Raw genomic sequence first — 8,891 nt, 5'->3', positions numbered from 1 at the left:
TCCGGATATACGGGCTAATTCTGCAAGTGTATCCTCCTTTAACTACAGAGGATAACTTGTCTACCTCCATAGTTTAATAAACAATTGCAGCTTTTAACAACTCCCCCCTTTTTTTTTTTTTTTTAAACCTCTATTGTTTATTAAACTATCTCGATCTCCTCCTCCTTTATTTTCTTCCCACACCACTCACATCTACTATGACAATCACAAAATCTTATTCCATTTTCTGCACAGCAACAATCGTATACAGGTGATTTGGAATCACATTCATAGTACTCATTTTTATCTTTTTCAGACATAGCTTGGTATTTCGTATTGGTTGTTAAAATTAGCAATTTGGTTATATCAAATTTTTTATTTATGAACCTCAACACATATCGAATAATACATGGTCCAAAGATGAGTCCTAAAATAATTATTATCAGGGGTCCTGCTATGGCAGACAACAAAGTCGTTAACCAAGGGGTGGCACTGAACTATCTTTTGTACCATGATTTATTCATTTCCCGTTCCTTTTTTCGTTGTTCTAATCGTTTTCGGAGTTTGGACATAGAGTCCAGTACGACTCCGGTATGGTCTGCGAATGAACAGCATTCCTCTTTCAGTGCAACACATAATCCTCCTTCTTTAAGGAATAATAGATCTAATCCCCTTCGATTTTGTAACACCACTTCTGAAAGTGATTTCACTGAAGTAGCTAAGTTTTCAATGGACTGTTCTATTCGCTCCAGATCTTCGTTTACAGCTGTTTGTAACTTTTGAATTTCGGTACTTCTGACTATAGAGGCAACACCTGTGCCCGCTCCCACCCCTCCTGCAATTAGTAAAGTCGCCAATGTTATCGCAGTCAGAGGTTCTCTCTTTTTCCTGCTTAAGTCCCCTTCAAATGATACATTATCTCTTCAGAGTATGATATATTAATCGTGGAAACTATTATAACTTGCACACAAAATTGTCGTGATGCTTTTTAGCATTTGATTGATAAACAAGGTGTACTCCTATGTCTGAGCACACCCCACTTTGCCCCGAAAGTGGGTATTATCCACTTGTTAAATTCACTTTTCTTGGTTTCGATGTTACGTCTATAATGGTACTGTTACACAAAAATTTGTATTGTTCAGGTACTGCTCCTAAGCATTTCCCTTTTCCATTTACACTTTGTATTGTGATTCCTTGGGTGTAATTTTTCTGCTCACTCCAAGAGCACTCTTGTGGATTTGTTTTACTGGACCACTGAACTTTATTATCTTTTCCTATAGCTTCATAATAAGGAGGTTTGATATTATAGCACAACCAGCATTCTTCTGTTAGATTTGGTCTTGTTCTATTAAGTGCTTCATATGAGGCTAACATTAATTCCCAGAGGGGGTCTGGGTTCCTAATCTGGGTAGGGGGGCTAGGTCTGGTGGAGTTCTGCGGTAGATGCAGGGCAAAAATAAAACCCCCTTTGTTTAGGCAGGGTTGTATTACTATAAGATCACAGAGCTGGCAGTTAAAACTAACATTCCCTGGCCCTATTACTGTGGATATTATTTTTTGATCTTCCCATCTTATTAGGGACCATTTAAACGGTTGGTGTGGATTCCCAGCCTCAACCAGCTTCACAGGCTTACTCAGGATGACAGAGAAAAGGAGGAAGAGCCATTGATAATATTCTCCTCGCTTGAGCATTAGGTAACCTTTCCTCCCCGGGTTACCTCCTCTGCCTCGCTCGTCAACCGGGTTGCATCCGGCTACGAGGTGTCTCATCTTCTCGGCAGCAGGGGTTTCCTGTTCAGGGAAGGGAACCTGTACCTTCAATCGCTCAAGGTCTGGTCTGGTTTATCTCTTCCCTTTTCTGTATCCTCTGCACTGGCTTTTTATAATATGTGATTCTAGTTGGGCAGTGATGGCTGCGCCCCACACCTCCAAATCCCAATGCAAAATTGCTAGTTGAAATTGTTCAGCTGATTACTGTTTGAATCTCAATAAAGGTATATGGGGGTGGAGGAATCTGGGATTTTATCTCTTTTGGCAGTCTCTCAATTATAGGTGTGAATATTAAACGTGTCTTTTGATTTAGCCTTCTAATATCTAGTGGTAGGTTCATATTTCGGTTTGTTCTCTATTATTCATATACAAATTCTTCTTCCACATTTAACAATTTTCCATAAAAAAATATAAAACTATTGATAATGCTAAAGCAATCACAAATCCTATTACACACTGCACAGCAAACGGCAACTTAATAAATGGTTCAACTACAGTTTCTATCATTTAGTTTTTGTACTCATCGCTCTTCTTAATACAAGTTTGCTTTCTCCCGGAGGGCTGGTGATTTTCCACTGGGGTGGTGGTACTGGTCCTTTGATTCTGCTTGCGTGTGTCCAGCCGCGCTCAGCTGTTCTGACGGCAGTTTCTGTAGTCAGCAAAACAAGATAAGGACCCTCCCATTTGGGTTTCAAAGTCTCTTCCCTCCATACCCGGATTAATACCCATTCTCCAGGTTCGATTTTGTGAATTTTTAAGTCTAGTGGAGGTCTTTGTACCACTAGTCCTTGTTTCCACAATTCTTCTCGGTGTTTTGCCAGTTGTGAAACATATTCATTTATAGTATAGTCTCGAATTAAAAGGTTAGTCTGGGGTTTCTCAATACGATAGGGCATACCATACACCATTTCATAGGCAGAAATTCCCAAATCAGCTCTTGGTCGAGTTCTCAGAATTAATAATGCCATTGGTAAGCATTTAATCCAAGATAATTTGGTTTCTATCATTAGTTTTGTCAAAATTACTTTGATTTCTCCATTTATTCTTTCAACCTTACCGGAACTCTGGGGGTGCCATGGTGTATGGTAATCCCATCTAATTCCTATATTGTCCACTATTTCTTTAATGATTTTAGATGTGAAATGAGGTCCGCGATCTGAGTCAATCACTTCAGTTACCCCGTATCGAGGTATTATCTGCTCGAGCAGCACTTTTGCTACCTGATTGGCAGTTGCCTTACCGGTAGGAAAAGCTTCAACATAGTGGGTGAGGTGATCAATTATTACAAGGAGGTATTTATATCTTCCCTTTTTTGGTAGCTCTGTAAAATCGACCTGTATGTGTGAAAAGGGTCGGTATGCTGGAGGTCGTCCTCCGATTGTTTCTGCTTACTCCTACTTCGGTTTACCCTCTGGCAAATCTCACAAGACCAGGTTATTGATTTTGCAATGTTATAAATCCCTATACAGGCATATAACTGTTCAAAATGATCTACTAAGGCTTGGGTACCCCAATGTGTTTTTTGGTGGATTTTTGTAAGGATATCTGTGGCTATTCCTTTAGGCAATATTTCACGACCATCTGGTAACATATATTTCTTATTGTGTTCTTTAGCTCCCATGTCTTGCAATTTCTCTCTTTCTTTTTGGTCAAAACTAAGGTTTTCGTCTTTTTGTGGTATCTCCTTCATTGTAAACAAAATACTGAGATTCCCTGCGACTCGCTTAGCTTCTTCATCTGCTACATTGTTTCCTCTGATTTGATAACTGGTACCACGCTGATGGCCTCTAATATGTACTACTGCTATTCTAGAAGGGCCTCTGAGTGATTTTAAAACTCGTCGTATTAGTTCTGTGTGAATTAGTTTCTTCCCTTGGGAGTTTATAAATCCTCGTTCTTCCCAAATCTTTCCAAAGGTGTGTACTATCCCATAGGCGTACTTGGAGTCTGTATATATTGAACCTGTTTTCCCTTCCAGTAATTTCAAAGCTTTCCAAAGGGCATACAATTCACATGCTTGGGCAGACCAGGTTGCACTCAAAGGTCCAGATTCCACTATTTTAAACTCTCCTTTATCAAATTTCACAACGGCATACCCCGAGGTGCGCCTTCCTTCTACTACTCTTGAGGATCCATCTATGAAAAAGACCTCTCCTTCCTCGAGTTCCTCTTCTTCTAAATCTGGTCTTATCCGGCTTTGGTGTTCTATAGTTTGGAAGCAATCATGTATTATTCCACTACCTCCTCCTGAATATAGAAATTCTGCTGGATTCATGGCCCCGGTTGTTCTAAGTGACAGTTTAGGTGATTCAATTAGTATTCCTTCATATTTGAGCAATCGACTATCTGTGAGCCACTTCTCTGCCTTTTGCTGTAATACCCCTCTGATATTATGGGGTGCGTATAAAATTATTTCTCCATTAAAAGTAATTTTATTTGTTTCTTCTACTAACAAGGCAGCCGCCACAATGATCTGGATGCAAACTGGCCATCCCCTACTCACAGGGTCTAATAATTTAGATAAATAAGCTACTGGTTTTTTCTGCCCCGCCCATTCTTGAGTTAATATTCCAAATGCTGTCCCTTCATTTGTGTTCACAAATAAATGAAAGGGTCTCTTTATATCCGGGAGACTTAGGACAGGTGCTTGACTTAATTCTTTTTTTAACTTAACAAAATCTTCTTGATCTTGAGGGGTCCATTTAGGCAGCTTATCTTTTGCTAGCTGTTCATATAAGAATTTAACTTTGGAGCTATAATTTTCTATCCATTGTCTACAGTATCCAAATAGGCCTAACACTTGTCTAATCTGTCTTTTGGTATTTGGTATAGGTAATTCTAATATTCCTTTAATACGTTCTGGGTCTATTATTTTCTGTCCTTCAAATAAATAATGTCCTAAATACTTGACTTTTTCTTCTACAAATTGCAATTTCTCTTCAGAAACTCGTAATCCTTTTAGTGCCAAAAAATTTAATAATTTGATACTTTCTATCCTAACTTCTTCCCTCTCACTTCCTGCTATCAGCAAGTCGTCTACATACTGCAAGAGTACGTTCCCTGATTGTACTTGATACTCCGTTAATAACTCCTCTAGAGCTTGCCCGAACAGATTTGGTGATTCAGTAAATCCTTGGGGAAGGACTGTCCACCTTAGTTGTTGTTTGCGTCCCGTTTCTGGGTCTTCCCATTCAAAGGCAAAATAATCTCTACACTCTTCTGCTAGTGGGCATGCCCAGAATGCATCTTTTAAATCTATCACACTATACCACGTCCTCTGTGGACCTAGCCGGCTTAATAATGTATATGGATTAGCTACTACGGGGAACCGGGTAACTGTTCGTTTATTTATTTCCCTTAAATCATGAACTAATCGATATTTTCCATTAGGTTTCTGTACAGGCAAAATGGGAGTATTAAAGGAAGACATGCACGGTTCTAGGATTCCTTGTTTTAATAATCTGTCGATTTCTGGCTTTAGTCCTTTCCGTCCCTCCAGAGAAATAGGATATTGTTTTATTCTCACTGGGATTTGTGGGTCCGTTATTTGTATCTTAATTGGTGGAATATTTAGCTTTCCTATTGTGTCTGGGGAATACCATATGTTAGAATTGATTTCTTCCCTGTCTGCTACTGTGAGGGGATATGCTCTGACAGCCAATTTTTCGTTTTCAACTTTGATTTCTAATTGTAATTCAATAATCAAGTCCCGTCCCAATAAATTGTAGTCCGCTTCTGGGACTAGCAGGAGTTCACCTATCCCATATTTATTTTCAGACTCAAATATGACATCTTTAATTTTGTTTACTTTAAATGGTTCTCCTTTTGCTCCTATAACTTGGACTTTTTCATGTGAAAGGGTGCACCCTCCGGTAATTGTTTAATTGTGGATCGCTCTGCCCCTGTGTCTACTAGAAAGGTGAACTCCTGACGTTGGGGACCTATTTTTAATTTTATCAAGGGCTCCTGATGACTCCGGTCCCCTAATATATAGAGCCCCTGACTATCCTATTCTGCCTTTAATATTCCCTCGTCTCTGATTCGTTCTCTGCAGTTCTTTTTTATATGTCCTCTCTTTCCACAATAAAAACAGTTTCCTTGTTCCTTCTTTTCTACTACATTTGACCTTCCCCGGAATCCTTCTGGTCGTCCTTTTCTATCCTCCCTGACCGCTGCTACCATCATTCTTATTTGTCGTTTACTGCTCTCTTCCTCTCTCCGCACGTACACTTTCTGGGCTTCTCTCAACAGTTCTTCTAAGCCTCTATCCTGCCAATCTTCTAGCTTTTCAAGTTTTCTCCTAATGTCGTCCCAGGATTTCGCTACAAAGTGAGTCTTTAAAACAGCTTGTCCTAAAGGACTTGCTGGATCCGTTCCAGAGTATAACTGTAGGGCTTTTCTTAATCTCTCTAACCACTCGGTGGGGCTCTCGTCCTTCCGTTGTCTCTCATTGAAAGCTTTACTAATGTTCTGGCCACGGGGTACGGCTTCTCTGATTCCCTGAATCACTATAGTTCTTAGATCCCCCATGTGGACCCTATGTTCGGCATTCTGGTTATCCCAGTTGGGATTCTGTAATGGCCATTTAGTGTCTGCCTGCGGTCCTTGGGCATGACGGGCATCCCATATTCTCATGCCAGCCCTCCTAATCATTTCTTTTTCTTCGGATGTAAACAGCTGGCTTAATATTGAGTTCATCTCCCCCCAGGTATAGAGACTGGGTCCCAAGAATTGATCTAGCCTTTCAGCTACTCCTAATGGATCATCTAATAAACTCCCCATTTCAGTTCTCTTGAATTCTCGTAAGTCTCCTGAATTTAAAGGGACAGTAACATATCCGATCCCGGGTAGGGGTCCTCCCATAGGTACCTCTCTTAGTGGGTACATCTGAGCTTGTTCTCGTTGATTTCTAGTTCTCCTCCTGACTGTAATGGGGGACACTCGCTCTGCATTAATTGGTGCATCGAGGGGAATTGGCGGTGGCGGTGCCTCCGGTGCCTGTGCCGGGGGCACATATGGGGGTGGATTCAATAATAGCTCATCTTCCTGCTCTTCTTTCCTTTCTTTCTTTCTCTCATTTAAGGGAAACATAGCTACCTGGGGTTTTTCTAGCCACATTGCAGCATATGCACTTTCTTCTGGGTCAAGCGGACTTTTACTGTTTACCCACAGGTTAAGTTGTTGTCGCACCCAATCTTCATCTGACCCAAAAACTGGCCAAATCACGTTCTTTTGTATTTTCTTTCCTCCCCATATTTTAGTACAGAATTCTATCATTCTGGCTTTGTGTTTCCCGGGTGAACTAGGGAGGTATTTCCAATTATTTAGCATGAATGCTAGGGGGGTGTTTTGGGGTATCACTGGGGCCCTCCCTGCTGGGACCCCCCCATGGGGACCGAAGGCTTGCTGCCCTTCGCCCCCATCTTCTGAGATATCTGCACACACACACACACTCGCTCCCCTTATTCCTAGCCCGGTCCCTCGCGGGAGTCGGGAAACGTAGTACTAAAGGGTCCGCACTCGCTTGGTTCAGTATTTCGAACCTCTCAGTCGTTATATCTCAGGAAACCCAATCCCGCCCGGACGGAATCCCGATGCTCGATACTCACGCGGTCCTGCGTCTTCGTCCGGACTTTAGTGCACTAAACTTTATGGGATTTGACCGGTTCTCAATTGCTCACCATTCTAGAATTTAGGTTCGTCGGTGTGGGGGTAAGCGCACCACCGATCCCCGGGCCGAGGAGTACCTCGGGGCGCCTCCCTAAGAGACGGTAGGTCGCTATCTTCCCATCCGAGTCACGGCACCAAAATTGTAAAGAGTGCGCAACAATAAGGGGAATGCACTCTTAGTTTAATAAATGAAATTTATTAGTAATTAAGCAAGTAGAATGTGAGCAAAAGCAGCGCTGGGTGACAGGGGAGTCTCCGCTCCGCCGACTGCCACGTTTTTTAGCTTGTACAGAGTCCTTTATATATGGTTTTTTCTTCCGCTTTCCTGTCTTTCCAGGTGGTTGTTATCTAGTTTCTCTGCGCATGTGCGTTGTGTTGCTAGGGGGTCTTCTTCTGCCTTCTGGTGGTCGTTGAGGCTGAAGCCAGAAGTCTTCCTCCATAGTCCTCTGAATGACCCCTGTTTTTCTCTCCCATATTTGGTATTTTATCTCTTTACTTACATAACATAAGCGGAAGCGGTACATATTTGGCACTACATATTTTACAGGCTGCAATGGCACATCTTTGGCAATTCATATTGTTCCGGATATACGGGCTAATTCTGCAAGCGTATCCTCCTTTAACTACAGAGGATAACTTGTCTACCTCCATAGTTTAATAAACAATTGCAGCTTTTAACACATGGACATAAATGGTGTTGGACTTGATGTGCTCAGGTTTTTCCACTACAGAACTAATTGCATTAGGGGATAGTAATAGTGTGGCATAAACAAGGGTGCAAATATGGTGTCCTGGGGTGACTGTATGATACTGTATTCCCTATCATCTTCCCTATGCCAGACGTGAATCCCATGACTTTCTGTGCCTTTAAACTGAGGCGGAGAGTGAACTTTTCACAGCAGTTTGTGTTCAAGGACACAGAGACACACTCCTCTGCGTGCTTCTACGGCGGCAAGAGCGGGGGAAGCACCCTTCCTTTTTCTTTTCCGAGTTTTTCGGCTTTTTCTCAGGAGAGAGACACAGTTAAAATTCTTTGGTGTTTAGCCGGCTCGCTAGCTGAGGCAAGAACTTTTCCTTGGACTGTTCTGGTCCGGTCCGGATCACCAGCACCGGGAGGCCCACGCCGCGGCCTGAAGGGGCCACACCCCAGCTCCGGAGAGAGAACAGCCACACTTACAGAAGGACTTTGAATTTTATCAGGTTCTCTCCACAGCGAGAGGTTTTATTATTTAGCATTATTCTATTCCCGTGTGTTTGTTAAATAAATAGGGTTTTTTCCTTCACTTTCCTCTGAGGAAATTTTTTTTCCCCGAACCTGGTGGGGGAGGGGCGGCTGTAACCTGCCTTCTATCAGAGGATACTTTCCTCCAAATTTGTCTCAAACCGGCACATATGGTTTAGCTTATAAATGCTTGATCGTTTTTTTATTCACTTTTTTGAATCTTCTCTGCTGACCCTGTGTGCAAGCTGTC

The 8,891-nt window shown here is 42.0% G+C and overlaps 1 long non-coding RNA gene across 1 annotated transcript; it reads right to left on the bottom strand.

The window, feature by feature from the left end:
- Nucleotides 1-1,254: 1,254 nt before the first annotated feature.
- Nucleotides 1,255-8,629, bottom strand: LOC120411740. Its single transcript, XR_005604245.1, has 2 exons — nt 7,359-8,629; nt 1,255-2,398 (listed from the first exon to the last, which is right to left on the bottom strand). It is a non-coding gene; the product is annotated as an uncharacterized LOC120411740 (long non-coding RNA).
- Between the last annotated feature and the right edge of the window lie 262 nt (nt 8,630-8,891).

The sequence above is a fragment of the Corvus cornix genome, chromosome 3 (assembly GCF_000738735.6).
Source record: "Corvus cornix cornix isolate S_Up_H32 chromosome 3, ASM73873v5, whole genome shotgun sequence".
Taxonomy (NCBI): Eukaryota; Metazoa; Chordata; class Aves; order Passeriformes; family Corvidae; genus Corvus; species Corvus cornix.
This window is presented reverse-complemented; position numbering and strand designations above follow the sequence as displayed.